The 16,393-nt window shown below is 49.0% G+C and overlaps 1 long non-coding RNA gene across 1 annotated transcript; it reads right to left on the bottom strand.

The window, feature by feature from the left end:
- Positions 1 to 2,940: 2,940 nt before the first annotated feature.
- LOC115384461 (uncharacterized) lies at positions 2,941 to 15,658 on the bottom strand. Its single transcript, XR_003930879.1, has 3 exons — positions 15,295 to 15,658; positions 15,110 to 15,116; positions 2,941 to 2,951 (listed from the first exon to the last, which is right to left on the bottom strand). It is a non-coding gene; the product is annotated as an uncharacterized LOC115384461 (long non-coding RNA).
- Between the last annotated feature and the right edge of the window lie 735 nt (positions 15,659 to 16,393).

The raw sequence follows: 16,393 nt of genomic DNA on the forward strand, positions 1-16,393 counted from the left end.
ACATCAGCCTGCACGGGGGAGGCATGGGACAAGGGCGGCGGAGAGGCAAGGGATGCAGACCCGTGGCCATCCTGGGGTGCAACTGGGGAGGTGGGAGGGGTCGACAGTGTAACCGAGGTGGGAGAGGGAGGCCCACCCCGGTAGGGGGCCAGTCTGTCTCTGTGGAGGGCCACACTCCTCTTCCGTGGGGGCAACTGCACTCGGTACACAACCTCTCCCAACCTCTCCAGCACCCTGCAGGGACCTGTCCACTTGCAGTCCAGCTTGGGACTACGGCCTTTCTTCCTCACTGGGTTGTAGACCCAGACAAGCTCACCCACCGTGAAGTCCCTTCCCCGAGACGTCACGTCATAGTAGCGCTTCTGTTTCACACCGGCCTCCTGCAGCCGCTCCCGAGCAAAACTGTGTGCTGAGTCCAGACGGTCCTGCAGTTTCCTTGCATATTCCGGCCCGGCGGGAACAGCCGGGGCATCAGGTGGGCGACCGAAGGCCAGCTCAGCCGGGGTGCGCAGCTCCCTGCCCAGCATAAGGAGTGCCGGCGTGCACTCTGTGGACTCCTGTACTGCGGAGCGGCAAGCCATAAGCACGAGTGGCAGATGTTTGTCCCAATCTCGCTGGTGGCGGGAGGTGACGATGGCCAGCTGGTCTCCGAGGTTCCGGTGGAAACGCTCCACCAGTCCATCACTCTGTGGATGCAGTGGGGTGGTGCGAGTCTTGTGGATGCCCAGGCGTTCGCACACAGCCGCGAACACCCTGGATTCAAAGTTCGTACCCTGATCACTATGTAGGGACGCCATCACACCAAACCGACTTATCATGCCTTCCACCAGGGCATCAGCGACTGTCTCGGCTTCCTGGTTTGGGATGGCGTACGCCTCTGGCCACTTAGTAAAGTAGTCAATGACCGAGAGGACGTAGCGGTTACCGTCGTCAGACAGAGGGTACGGTCCTGTGATGTCGATTCCCACCCTGTCCATGGGGCATCCCACCGGGAACTGCTGAAGTGGTGCCTGTGAACGCCCAGTTGGACCTTTGCGGGCAACGCAGGGGTCACAGCGACGGCAGAAGTCCTCCACGTCTCTCTTCTGCCGCCCCCAGTAAAAGCGTTGACGCAGGCGCTTCAGTGTTTTGGCGACCCCAAAATGTCCACAGCCGCCTGACCCATGCATGGCCTTAAGCACCGCCTCCTGCAGGCCCCTCGGCACCACCACCTGCCACTGCTCCTCTCCCGTGGCCGCCGTCTTGAATGCACGCTGCAGCACACCTTGTGCCACCCTCAGTGAGTCAAACATGGCCCATAGACCTCTGGTAGCCTTGGAAAGTGGCGCCACTGCCTCCCACGGAGGACGCTGCCGGCACTCTACCCACTCCAACACAGGCAGTAGGTCTGCGTCGCTCTGTTGTTTTTGTCTCCACTCTGTGTCCGACACCGCCTGCACTTCCCGACAGATGACCGAGTCGACTTGACTGACAGCCGCACATTCACCTCCCTCCGTCCGCCGCTCCTGCTCCCGTGTCTCCCTGCGCTCGCAGTATCCGCATCCTTCTGCTGCACACGGGCGGCGCGAGAGGGCGTCGGCATTGGCATGGCGAGCCCCAGGTCGGTGCTCCACCTTGAAGTTGTATCCTTGCAGCTCTTCCAACCACCTGGCGACCTGCCCCTCAGGCTCCCGGAAAGTCATCAACCACTGTAAGGCAGAGTGGTCAGTCCTTAATAGGAAGGGGAGGCCGCATAGGTAGTATTTGAAGTGTCTGACAGAGAGCACCACCGCCAGGAGCTCACGGCGGGTGACGCAGTAGTTCCTCTCTTGCTTTGTGAGTCTCTGGCTGAAGTATGCGACCACCCTCTCCCCCCCGGGCCATGGTTGGGATAGGACACCTCCCACCCCCGTACTGCTGGCATCGGTATCCAGCATGAAGGGCAGGGCGGGGTCAGGTGGGGCGAGTACTGGGGCCTCGCACAGCGCCCGCTTCAGCCCGAGGAACGCCTCCTGGGACCCCTCCGACCACACAAAGTCTCTGTCTTTCTCAAGCAACCGGTACAGGGGCGAGGCAATAGTGGCGAAGCCCCGCACGTGTCTCCGGTAGTAGGAGGCCAGCCCTAGGAAGCTTTTCAGCTGTCCCTGGTCACGAGGGGTGGGCCAGTCCCTCACAGCCTGTACTTTCTCCCTCATGGTGCCGATGCCATCCGCGCCCAGGACGTGCCCCAAGAATGTCACTGTTCGTCTCATAAAATGGCACTTTTCCGGATGTAGTTTCAGGCCTGCCGCCCTGATTCTCTCCAGGACCCGCCTCAGGGACCCCAGGGCGGCCTCGAAGGAGCGCCCGTGTACGAGAATGTCATCCAGGTACACCAGGCACTCCTGGCGGGGGATATCGGCCAACACCTTGTCCATAAGCCGGGCAAAAGTGGCTGGGGCATTGCACAACCCGAAGCTGAGGACCTTGAACTGCCACAAGCCCCGGCCGGTACAGAAGGCAGACTTGGGGCGGGACTCAGGGGAGAGAGGCACCTGGTAATATCCACTCTTGAGGTCCAGAGTGGTGAACCACGAAGAGCCGGACACCAAGTCCAGGGACTCGTCAATGCGGGGTAGGGGGTATGAGTCCTTTGTGGTCACATCATTCAGCCGTCTGTAGTCCACACAGAAGCGCCAGTCTCCAGCATTCTTCTTCGGGACCATGACCACTGGTGCCGCCCAGGGGCTGTCAGATGGCTCGATAAAGTCAGCCCGCAGCAGTCCATCAACAGCTTTGTCACATGCTTGCTGGCGAGCAAGGGGAATGCGGCGTGGGTGGCCCTTGATGGGCCGCGCTGACCCAGTATCAATGGCATGTTCCGCCAAATGGGTTCTACCCACCTCGGTCTCGCTCATTGCGAAACTGTCCTGAAACTCCCCCAGCAGCTGTCTCAGCCGCTCCTGCTGCTGGTCTTCCAGGTCTCCATACTCCTCCCTCCACACCCCCGCCACAGGACGCACGGTGGCAGGCTCGGTAGAGGGGGAAGAGACAACAGGGGACGGATGAGGGGACAGGGGCACTGGCCCGGAGGACAGGGCTGTGAAGGCAGGCAATGGGGTGAACACAGGGGCCAGGGGAGACAACTGCTGAAAGGGGGTGGGGCTGGTGGGGGAAACGGGCCTCATGGAGGGGGGCGCAGGGGCGAAGGAGGTCAGGGAGGGGTCCATGGGAACAGCAGACTTCGGGGTTTGGCTAACCACGGGGGGGGTCGGGGCAGGAGGAATGTTCAGGGGCTCTCAGCGTCTGGACGAGCCGGGCCGAGGGTGGGGGCCCAGGAGCTAGGGGGCCCATGGCAACTGTGGGGCCTCCTGGAAAGCTAAGCACACCCCTGCCTATGTCCAGCAGACACCCAGTGTCCTGGAGGAAGTCCAGCCCCAGGATGCAGCAGTCCTGAACATCTGCCACCCAAACCGGATGGTGGACACACAGGCCTCCCACACACAACCACAGGTACCCCCTCCCCGCCGTGGGGGCCAACTGGCCCGTGACCGTGCGGAGCTGGACTGTCGTGGGTTCGAGTTGGGTCCCCCTGGGCAGAATGTCCGGTCTCACCAGCGTCACCGACGACCCCGTGTCTACCAGGCCCACAGTCGGTACCCCCTGGACAGAGACAGCTACATGGCAGGAGCCCCCGCTTCCGGAGCTCCCACGAACCCACCCCACCACCACCGGTGGGGCACCGCCGTCGTCTGCTTCTGGGGGGGATGGAGCCCCTCCCCCCTGGCTGGGCCGTTGGGCTCCTCCCACTGGTTGACGGGTGCAGGTTAGCGGAGTCGGGGTAGCGGCGATGACGGTGGTCCGCATGTCCCCGCCAATGCGGACCCAGCGCCGTTTCCCTGCTCTCGACGGGTGTTAGGGCATTCTCTGCGGATGTGGCCAGGCTCACCACATCTCCAGCAGACCCGCACTCGACCTGGGCCTGAGCCCGGCGGGCCCTGCAGAGTCACTGCCCTCAGCAGCTCCGTCATCTCAGATGCCCACGCCGGCGTTTCCTCACCAGCTGGGCGCCCTGACACAGACCGCACCAGGTGAGCCCCTCCTTCCTGTCCACTGCCACCGGCTGCACTCTCCAGGCTCTCCCTCTCCACAGCGGCCTCCAGTGCCCCCTGCAGTGACTTAGGGTGCAGGAGCTGTACCTGTACACGCAGGCTAGGCGGGGAGATGGCTCCGATGAACAGGTCCGTGGCCAGCTCGCTTCGTGTATCCGCGGACAAATGACCATATGCGCGCTGCACCTGGCCCTCGATGTCATTAGCCAGCCCCCGGAGTGACTCTCCGGGTTTTCTGCACCTCCCCCTCAGTTCATTTTTTAACAACGAGGGCTGCGACCACCTCCCGAACCTCCTCCCGAGGGCCCCCACAAGGGCATCATAACACCGTCTCTGAGCAGGGTCGAGAAGCAGCAGACAGGACAGGGCATCTCCCTCCAAGCACAGAGCCAACTGCAGCGCTTTATCTTCTCTTCCCCACTGTCTAGCATCGGCCAAAAGTTCAAATTGAGCGTGAAATGATTCCCAGTCCGACCCACCGGAGTATTTTGGCGTCCTCACCGAGTTAGCCGACGGTGGCGGAGGCGCGTCGCCATGGCAACCACCCGACGCCGAGGAAGTAGCGGAGGATAGCGGTGTCGTCCCGACGTCCCCGCGGATCACCGTATCACTCATGCGTGGGCGGGAGTGCGGCTGCTCAACGATCACACAGTCCAGAGCTGCATCCTGCGGCTCGGCTTTAATTTCCAGAGCTGCGTCTCGCGGCTCGGCTTTAATCTTCGCTCCGGCGCTGCTAAACATGCTACCAAACTGATAGCCTGAAGCTAACTGGCTAGCGGTCGAGGCGTGATGGGATCTTCTTACCGCAACAAAGTCTCTCGTAAGTTTTCCAGTCGCAACTTTTTCTTCTGACACCAGTGTAGCAGTCCAGGAAAAGGAGGCTCAGGCGTATATCCAGTTTGTGGCTCGTTTATTAGCACAAGTGGTCCAGCAAAAGGCATTTCAGTACATGTGCGTCGCTCGCGCCCGAAACAGACAAACAGGAACTAACTTTCGCCCCGGAAACCCCCCTACCCCAGAGTCCTCCCACAAAAGTTCCAGGGGAATCCGCCTCTCAGGGAGGCCCACTATATAAGTCCGCTGCAGCAGCCGCTACAGTATTATTCCGTCAATATTCCAGTTAGAGTTTTTGCCTTTATATAAACGTACTCAATCTCGCGGCATTTCGATCTCGCGAGATCTCGTCCCATCCCTACAACTTAAGATTTTGGTATTTCCAGCATAATTTGACGTTGCTTTTCAATTGGTGGTCAAAGATGTCATTTTAGCAGTGATTAAACTATTTTCATATATTTAGTCAATTGAAATGAATCCTGATTGTGTTAATGGAACTAAAAAAATATAATATCTATCCAAGGTGGTGGAGAATGACAGCAGCTGTAGTTTACAGTATATTTATACTGATGACTGGAGCTGTTTAATGTGGTTCAGCATGTGACTCTGAAGATGCTGTGTCTTCACACAGCTTGTGAGTTTTTAAAGTGTTATCGTGTTATTGTTGTGCATTTTCAGGTATTTTTTTTTAAATGTATTTTTGTCAAGTCCTCCAAGTTTTTGTGCTGCTCTGGACTTGAAAAGAGCGTTCTCTTCGTATGGATGTGGCAGGATTCCACTCAAAGAAGAAGAAGAATTCAAAGTTTTCTTTTTCCAATTCTTTTATTGTAGATAAATCTTTGGATCTGATTTTATTTTAGCTAAACCTTTAGCTGGTTTTTAGTTCCTTTGGGCTTCTTATTAGGCTTCTCTTTAGGTGAAAAACCTTCAGGAAAACAAAATATACCAATTACTCCTGGGAATAGTATTTAGACTCTTTCACAAAAGTAATGAAGAACTAACAATGATCTGGCCACAAAGTACCAAGCAATCCTAACAAAGGTAGATTCTGTATATTAAATTTACTTATCAGTTTAAGGTAGCAAATAAATCAAATGCTTTTCCTCACAGTACATTAACTTAGTTACTTTTCAGTGAATTTTAACTTAAACTTCATCACCTCAATTAAATATTAATGAAAAGAAAACATTCTTAAAGTCTCATTTGCAACTGGAGAGTCCCAGGCGCTTCTGCACTGCAAACATTTCTTCTTGACACAGTCACCGTTCTGCATGGCGATGATTGCTTTATTTCCAAAACGGTTTTCCAGCACACGGAAAATGTCGTCAGCTGTATTGTGGCTTGAGAGGCGAAGATCTTTCTTGATTTTTTCATCAACGCTGTCGATGAGTTGAAACTTTTTGATTTCTTTTGAGCCTGATGGTTCTCCTTGGGCTTGAAGGGCTTCCCAATCCTTTCTCCAGCGATGGAATTCGCGTCTGACGCCAGTGAACTTGGGTAGAGAAGCTGGCTTCAGACTGATGACTGGTGCTGGATAGTTGACTGCAGACACGTCCATCGCTCTCTCCGAGTCCTTTCTGGCTCTTGTTTGGATGAAGTCTGCCTTTCTGGAAATCAGCTTGGGAAGGATGAACTCAAGCTCTGCCACTCGACCATGAAACGTCCTCTGCTCAGCAGGGGGCGCCCAGCGTTTCCACTTCACCAAGGTCTTTTTTGCAGTCCCCACCAAACTTTTCAGGTGTTCAATCATAAAGTCAAAGGCTTCTTTGTCTTCACTTAGTTGGAAATTTGTTACCCGGTCTGGCTCTGTTTCTGCTGTTTTTATTGCCACTGTCAGCTCATATTCTCCGTAGTTTTCCCATAGTGTCTTCTGAATGAGGTCTTTGAGCTCTTCTAGCTACTTCTCACACTCCATTGCAGATTTCTCTAAGTCGGCTTTTTGCGTTTCATTTAACGCTTCTTCATCCCGCCCAGATTTGTTTTCTGCTAGGTATTGAGTTTCAACATCATCATTTGCTTCTATGACTTTGTTTATTTCAGTTGTAAGTTTTTTGAAGCTTTCCTTGAGCTCCTCCTCAGACATTATGGTGTGCGTTCTGGTTATTGTATTTGCCAGCCTGGAGAATTGGCGTTTTGCTGACGTTCTGTTGGTCTTTAGTTGCTGCAGGATTACAGAGTCAGCCATTTTGCCCCACTTACTGGACCAGGTTTCACTGACTTCACTGTTGGTTTTTCTCTGTTGAGTCCGTTTCTTACTGATGACTCGGTTTTTTACTGTCAAGTCCTCCAAGTTTTTGTGCTGCTCTGGACTTGAAAAGAGCGTTCTCTTCGTATGGATGTGGTATGGATGTGGCAGGATTCCACTCAAAGAAGAAGAAGAATTCAAAGTTTTCTTTTTCCAATTCTTTTATTGTAGATAAATCTTTGGATCTGATTTTATTTTATTTTAGCTAAACCTTTAGCTGGTTTTTAGTTCCTTTGGGCTTCTTATTAGGCTTCTCTTTAGGTGAAAAACCTTCAGGAAAACAAAATATACCAATTACTCCTGGGAATAGTATTTAGACTTTTTCACAAAAGTAATGAAGAACTAACAATGATCTGGCCACAAAGTACCAAGCAATCCTAACAAAGGTAGATTCTGAATATTAAATTTACTTATCAGTTTAAGGTAGCAAATAAATCAAATGCTTTTCCTCACAATACATTAACTTAGTTACTTTTCAGTGAATTTTAACTTAAACTTCATCACCTCAATTAAATATTAATGAAAAGAAAGCATTCTTAAAGTCTCATTTGCAACTGGAGAGTCCCAGGCGCTTCTGCACTGCAAACATTTCTTCTTGAAACAGTCACTGTTCTGCAGCTCTTACCGGCTGTCCATCCAAGTTGAAGAGTTGTTTTGCACAAGGTGAAATCCAAGGAAGAACAACTTTCCTGATCATTTCCAGAGAGCTGTGCTCTCCCCTGGTCTGTCTCCTGCTCCAAGCAGGAAAGCTGTGAAGCAGGTCGTCTCTCCACCCAGCTGGCCAGGGGCATCAATCAGGTGATAGGAATCACCTGCTCCCTCTCCTTCCCGATGGGGGATGGGAGGCGGAGCCAGCTCGCAGCCAGTTTTGACAGAACAATTTTACTGTAGTGTAACTGCTCACGATATCCAGGGGCAAAAAGCGACCTCAGGGTATAACTCATTGACAAAAGAGCAAAGAGCCAATACTATTTTGCACCTTATTTGCACTAATGACTTTTTTTTCATAAATACCTCTGGGTAATGGGACTTTTTGTTGTACTGCTTACACTGTTACATTTTTTTAATTATATTTTCAGTATTGACATTTTCTGTGTGTGAAAAAAGCAAAAGGAATAATTTTTATTGAAATGTTGACATTGTTGTAGTAATCTTGTGTTTTTTGATAAAAACTGTTCTTTTCTTTGGTTAAAATCTTGGTCCCGTGTTTTATTTTCCAGGTGAGGTGATTACTGATCGCTCCTCTCTCTCTCTCAGCTCACTCAGGCTCACTGTGCAGCTCTCCTCCTCCTGCTGCTGATCAGACACACAGACTGGTTCATTAATGGCAAATAAGCATACCATTATGCTTATTCACTGTTTTTACTTTTACCGACCAATGTAACATCTTGAAGCCCTCTGAGGCAACTGTTGTTGTGATACTGGGCTATACAAAAATAAATTGATTGATTGATTGAAATTTAAGATGAGGAAGAGGAGCAGGACTGTTAGGAGCTACTTCAGAGCGTCAGACAGCGAAACTGCTACCTGTGATGGATGTAAAATAAAAACTTTTTTTTTTTTTTTAAAAACCAAGTAAAAAAAGTATCAGTATTGGTATCGGCGATACTGGCCCAGTATTTACTTGGTATTGGATCGATACCAAAATTCGGAGTATCGCACACCTCTACTCTACGGTCCAAACTAAAAGTCTGACTTCTCTGAAAGCCTCACCAACTGAAAAACAACTAATTTTCCTATCAAACGTGATATTTTTTGTTCAGTTTTGCCACACAGGAAATGAACAAGGAGCAGTTGTTTCCCCAAAAAAGACTTTGATTTTCTCCTCTCTCCACTCTAACTGAAATGACCATATATGGGCATACAGTGCAGTTACACAGCTGACAGCAGCTGTCAATCAAACTCTGACACTCAGTGCCTTCATTCAGTGACTGTCAAAAGCAGATGGGAGAAGCTAACAACTCCATGTTAGTGATTGGGAGACGCTAACAACTCCATGTTAGTGGATGACAGATGCTAACAGCTACATGCTAATAGATGAGAAGCTAATATCTTCATTTTAAAGGATGGGAGGTGCTAACAGTGCTTTGAAAAATAATGCTAACGGATGACAGATGTTAACTGCTAGTCATTATTCCACCGCGGAAATCAACTCAAATATGACTCCCTAAACATGCACAAGAACTCACGACATTTGGCACACGCATCCAGACTGGTGAAAAATGTTATCAAATTGTAAATTAACCCCATCTGCTCTCTAGCGCCACCTAGAAAAACTAAAACGGTCACCGCGATCCACAGGAATGTCATAGAAAGATCAAACCAACACTCACACGTTCATCTCACGGAGGTCTAAAAGGTTGCTGGAGTGTCAAAATAAGAGCCTCAAACCTCTTCAAAATAAAAGTCAAAATTTTGTGAAAGATGACATTTAAAACAAAACACATTGACAATTTTGGGTTAACCAGTGTCAATGACAGCAAATACTAACCTTTCCAAAATAAAAGGCCAAAATTCCTTTGAAATAAAAGCCCTTTTACAACAGATAATGAGGTAAAATCAAGAAAATGGATGTTTACAGAGCAGCGAAACTCCCAGTGACCTGGATTTTGGCCAGCAAGGTACGAGGACGTCTCAGTCGTGGGCCGGCGGGGAGGCTCGGTCCCGACCAATGCCGCTTGCAGCTTTAATTTCATTTTGACATTCAGTTTTTTATAAATACTTTCCCTTTAAAATGTGTACTTCCATTCACACACACATTCATTCAATTAAAATAAAATTACAAAATTGAAACAGTCCTGACCAAGGGCGTCAGTTTGTTTTGAAAAGTTGGGGGGACAACTACTGGCAAAAAGCGACTTTGGAGCTGTGCGCGTGCGTGCGTGTGTGTGCGTGCGCGTGTGCGCGCACATCGAAAAAAACTGACAATACGTATATGCTTTCACTCACCAAAGATGAGGACTCATTTTAAAAGAAAGGCGCACGGCGGTTCTTCTTTTGGATAAACTTTTCAGTGACTTTCATTTTGATTTCCGATTGTTAGCTTTAGCTTCAGCTTTAGCGGCGCCGAACTGTCACGGCTCCCTGTCAGTCACTAATTTGGACCCGCATACATCGGCGGCAGCCAATCAGGCCTCAGTTTTCAGTCTAAGCCCCACTTGTCCCAAAAAAAATTGCTTGGTCACTTTGAACGCAGCACAGATATTTCAGATAATCTTAATGAAATTATAACATTTTGCCTTCAGTCCTTGATGTTGACTCCTGGTGGCGCTGTGCTCCACCTGCCCCTAATGACCAGTCACCACTGCTTTTGAGAAGTGCTTGATGACTACAACTTATTTTACTTTTGGTATGGCTGCCTTAAAGGGACTTAAGGCAAGTTTTGTGAAAAACTACACATGCATTTCCACTTTATTCAATGCTAATGGGTCGTGAAGCATTAAAAACCTAAAATAACAGGCCAATCCGCGTATCTGTCTGTTGCCTTATTCAGGCTGTGTGCCACAGAATTTGTTGCTGTTCGGGGTCCGAATTTCCCGCGCAGTCGTGGGGATGTGACGTAAATTGACGCTGTATGCGCGCTGCCGAACAGGAAGAACATGGCCGCCGTGGACACGGACTCAAACACTGCTGGGATCAGGGTCGACAGTGTTGCCAACTTGGTGACTTTCTCGCTAAATCTGGTGACTTTCCAAAGCCTCTTTTAGACTTTTTTTTGTCAAAAGTAGCGACAAATTTAGCGACTTTTTCTGGTGCTCTGGAGACGTGACAGGACGTCTCCGCTGTCCTCAGCAAGCAGCGGTGCTGCGTGAGCCCCTCCCCCGTCCCAAAGCACTCACAGGCGGCCAGTCTCAGCAGCGCCCCCTGCTGCAGGCAGAGCAGAGAGCAGACCCACACCACTCCTCCACACTTCAAATGAATCGCGGCGCGGAGCTGCTCCACGGCGGTGACGGGAGAGCTCCAGCAGCCGCGGCCTGCTTCACGCGCCTCCATGGTCATATATATATATATATATATATATATATATATATATATATATATATATATATATATATATATATATATATATATATATATATAAATATATATATATATATATATATATATATATAATAGTCTCCACTAAAGTGTGCACATTTAAACCTATCTAACAATTAATTGTGTTTCTTTAATGAATGAAAGCATCTTGGATGCATTCTTCCTCATTACAGTTCAAATATAAAAATATGAAATTCATCCCTTTTCACATCTTTCAATAAAAGTCGCATTTCTTTTTACTCAAAAGCAACAGGTCCCCCAGGGACGATCAGTCTGTTAATGATGATGAAGTTTAGCTGAGGTTCTACTAGAATGAGGCCAAACAGCCTCAAAATGTTGCTGTTAGCATGTTGACAGTAAAGTTCTTCAGGACATATCCACTTTTCAAAACAGACTACCGCCTCTTGCATAAAGTTTCTAACCTGGGATAATCACAGGGTTAAACGAGCAACCAAGTTTTCAAACTCACCACAGGTGTTGCAGAAGAAAGAGCTGCTCTGGAGCAGGCCTTCCACTGGAACAGACGCACATTTACAGCAGCCGCACGTTTATTTATTTGTTTTACGGTGCGTTCACACCGGACGCGTCGCGGGCGTCGTCGACGCTTGGGACGCCTCGAAGCTGACGCTTGTGACGCTTTAAACACGCTCTTGATGCACGTCAGTTAATTGGCGTGCTGGAGGCTGATTTCTGTTTCCAGCTATGGCGGATCGCATCAGGAGAGCGGCTTGGCTTTATTTGTTAAATAAAGCTAGACCGCGTCGTCGTCGGAAAAGTGGCTATTGGCTGCTCTGCTCCTCTCTGCTCTGCCTGCAGCAGGGGGCGCTGCTGAGACTGACCGCTTGTGAGCGCTTTGGGACGGGGGAGGGGCTCACGCAGCACCCGCTGCTCATTGAGGACAGCAGCGAGACGTCCTGTCACGTCTCCAGAGCACCAGAGAAGGTTGCTAGATTTGTCACTAGTCGCTTTTGACAAAAAAACGTCGCCAAGAGGCTTTGGAAAGTCGCCAGATTTAGCGAGAAAGTCGTCAAGTTAGCAACACTGGCTGGCCTGCATCGGTGCTCGGATCACTCGTAGTGACGTAGCAGCGGAGGGATCGTCTCTGATTGGTTGACGCTCAGCGGCAGCGCGTCGAAAGTTCAGTTTTCCCAACTCTCAAAAAGCGACGCTCACGACGCTCCTGACGCCGGGGACGAGCGTCGTGGGCGTCGACGCTCGAAACGCTGGAAAAGTGACGCTCATGACGCTCCTGATGCGCCGCCCCGCCGCCCGCCGCCCGCCGCTCCACGCCGCTCGTCCACCATAGACTTTGCATAGAAAAGCGCCGCTCACGACGCTTGCAACGCGTCCGGTGTGAATGCACCATTAATCCTCATGAACATCTCTGCCGCTAGCGGATGGTGCGTTCAGGAGCGTCGGAATGTTCTGTATTACTGAAAATAACCGGGGTTACAAAGGCTACACGTGAAGGATTTGTGTGTGGTGGAGAAAAAAATACCCCTGGCAAAAAGTGGGGGACACGTCCCCCCCCCCCCCCCCCCCCCGTCCCCCCCCCCGTCCCCCCCCTAAACTGACGCCTATGTTAACAGGATTATCCTGTAACTGAGACTGACTGTAAAGCATGTGGAGATCCATACCATATGTTGCCATGGTAACTAATGCCGTGTGTGATTAAATAGACTTGGGAGGCGAACCGATGTCTGATGGATTAAATAGAAACAACACAGCAGGGAGACAGTCAGTTCTTTGCCTCCTGTCTTCATGCTGTCGTCTCCAGATGTGTAGTGAATGTTTCTTTGTGTGGTTCTAGTTGTTCTCCATGCTGGTCAACAATCATCCAGGAAGATTTAAGGTTGTATGTCGGGTGAAAAGGCATGATGCTTTAGCTTATATACCAGTGGGAAATATTGAGTCAACATTTTAGTTTTCTATTTGGGGAGTACTGAATAATTCCAGTCTTTTTAAATTGTTCTAACCTGTTCTGTCCAGCAGGGGGCAGCAGAACGGAGGTTCTGGCTGCTGGAAGCTTCCAGACTGAGGAGCCTCTGGTATAAAGCTCCTCTTGTGCAGTGACGAGCAGCCAGAGGAGGCAGGAGGCCGGGCCTCCCCTGCTGTCATGGGAAGAAAAAAAAAAATTAAATTAAAAGATAAAATTACATTGTTGTATTTTCTAGTGATTTTTATAAACTAATTATCAATTTAGCTTCACTGTTTTTATATTATTTTATTTTTCACATTTACCATTAAAATACTGAGAAGAAACGAGACAACGGACACGGCAGGACACCGTGCTGCCGAGTCCACATCCAGAGACCAGGGCTGACCGGGCCTCAGGTGACGGCGGTGCTCTCTCTTTATGTCGCTGTTAAATGTTGAAATACAAATACTATATGAACTGCATGTTCATACTTTAGCTCATTTATATAATGAGCCATGTTTATGTCATCAACTTTATTTCTGTAATGTGTTTCTTGTGCCGTACAGTCGGTGGTGTAGAAGTATCAGGGAGACCGACAGTTCTCTGGCCTCATGCTAGGAGGCGCTAATGATGCCAGGCAGTGGAATGAGACCTTTACAGGCCGCTATCAAGAGCTGAGTCATCAATATGTTTCTTCTGGCCTTGTCATGAATTGGGAATGGAGGATTATATTCAAATCTGGATTATATTCTAAAACAATCCTATAGCTGAAGGCAGACCAACGCCAGAGCTGAGAGATGAGCTTCAGGGCAGGGATCAGAAAAAACCTGCTCCTTTAAAACGGACTGGGACTCCAGAAAAGCCTGGCTGTGTGGATTTCCACTGAGAAAGCTCCTTTTCTGCTTTTCCTGCCTGCTTTTCTCACCCAGTTCATTCAGAAGTAACGGTAAGACGGTAGCAACATTTTTTTAAATTAAATGTCTTTTTTTTTGTGTGCTGGAACCAACGCACTGAAAGTGCCTGGTCCACTAAAGCCGAAGCATGAAGAACAGTTTTTTGTGAAACGTGATTTTTCTGTTTTTTATTAAATGCGTTTATTTTTGCGTGCTTGTTGTGAACAGTCTGCTCTGGAGGCTCACGTGACATTTATAAATCTGTCTGATGACTTCAGTGCCTCCTCAGCCACTTTACCGTAGAACTTGATTTATCGATTTTGAATCCTGGTTCATGATGCTGCTGCAGCAGGAGGACAGAAAGACAGGAAGAGAGACAGAGAGAGAAGGAAACAAACAAACAAACAGGAGCCCCCGACAGCCCCCCCCCCCCCCCCCCCACCACCACCCCCAGGACCAGGGCGGACAGCGACCATGGCCAGAGAGCCACCGACCCAAGAAGCACACACCCATCATGTATCAGGAGGAGTGAAGGTGAGGACAGAAAGGGGGCAGCAGAAGGACCCAGACCGGCCCCCCCACCCGCATACTCAGTACCAATCCTGTAGAACCAGACTCTAGGTAAATGATTTAAAAAGACCTTAACCTGAACTCTGAGCTGTTTCTAGGTTGCGGTTTTTGTTTTATTCTGGGTACCTGTGTGTGTGTGTGTGTGTGTGTGTGTGTGTGTGTTCTCGTATTTCTATCCTTGTTGGGGCCAAATGTCCCCACAAGGATAGCAAAACATGGAACGACGTGCCTTGTGGGGACCTTTTTCCGGTCCTAAGTAGGAGAAACAGTGTTTTCTTGACCATGTTGTTGTTACTGAAAAAAGTAAAAGTGCAAAAACATTTCTTTAGGGTTAGGCTTTGTTGTGGTGTGGGTTAGGGTTAGGGTAAGGGTCAGGGTTAGGGGCTAGACATGAATGGGAGTCAATGGACGGTCCCCACGAGGATAGAAATACGAGACTGTGCGTGTGTGTGTGTGTGTGTGTGTGTGTGTGTGTGTGTTTTCACCACATCCTCACCAGAACATTTCAAAGTTTCCATCTGACGTTTGGCTGAAACCACACAGAGACTCTGAGACCAACGTTTATTCTTCACCAACAGAAGCTTCAGTTCAATGTTTCTCAGCTTTTATCTGGATTTCTACCAAACCAGTAAAAGAACGATAGAAAAAGAAAATCAGCCATAAACCAGTAGAACATTTACCCCTTTCCCTCTGAAACTAGCAGGTCGACCTGCCAACAGTCAGAACTGCCTCCTTTCCCCCGCCTGCAGACCCGGGTCTGATCGCCTGCAGGAGAGCTGCTGATGGTGTCCCACGTTGATGACATCATCAGCGTGACGGAGCACAGCGAGGTAAACAATGGAGAGGAGTCGACGGATCTCCTCTTCCCTACGGGTGAAGAGAAGCTCTCTGATCAATGCTGGGTCGTCTTGAAGGATTTCTCAGGCTGTGTCCAGAAGCTACTAGCATGCTAACGTAGCCACACTACGGCGACGTCATCACGGAAACCAGCGCGTCGACCCGGCTGTGCCTTTCACACTGAAGCTGAGCGGAGACGAGCGATTAGAACCCGGGTTGAAATGCCGTTTAAACCCTTTCCCACGGCCATGAGCAGCCGGGTGTGAGCGGGTTTAAAGGGGCGTTTAGGCCGGTGGGAAGGGGTCAAAGAAACTGGTTGAAAAGAAAGTCAGAAAACATTAGAAATAAAGAGCACAGCAGTGAGAACCAGCAAGTGTGAAAAACCTCCAGAAAGCAGAAGAAAGATCAGTCTGAACAAAATACTCCTTTTTGATTATTTAATGAGGAGCGACTGTGTAACCATCAGAGAGACGACAGAGAAGAAAACTGAATGAAAATATGATCAAACTTAATAAAATGCATATTTAATTAAATAAAACTAAAACAAACCTGTTCAAACTCAATAGAAACCTGATCAAACTGAACAAACTCAGCAAAACGCAATAAAAAACCTGATCAAACGCAACCAAATTCAATGAAAAACTTCAAACTTAGCAAACTCAATAAAAACCTGATCAAACTCAGTAAAACTCAATACAAAACCTGTTCAAATTTCATAAAACTCCTGTGATGAGTAAAACTCAAAAGCAGCCCAAACTGAAGACAAATTGAAAAGGAAAACAGAAACACACATTCCAAATGAAATAGAAAATTGGGAGTTGTTCAAACTCAAAAACTATTCTAAAATGAATAAAAACTGAATAAAAACTAACATAAATTAACACACAATAAGCTCAATGAAACTAAATAGAATCCAGTCTGAACTCAGCAAAACTGAAACCAAATCAAACTCTCAAGGTAAAAGACTTAAAGAGACCTTAACCTGAAC

Source organism: Salarias fasciatus, unplaced genomic scaffold, assembly GCF_902148845.1.
Source record: "Salarias fasciatus unplaced genomic scaffold, fSalaFa1.1, whole genome shotgun sequence".
NCBI lineage: Eukaryota > Metazoa > Chordata > Actinopteri > Blenniiformes > Blenniidae > Salarias > Salarias fasciatus.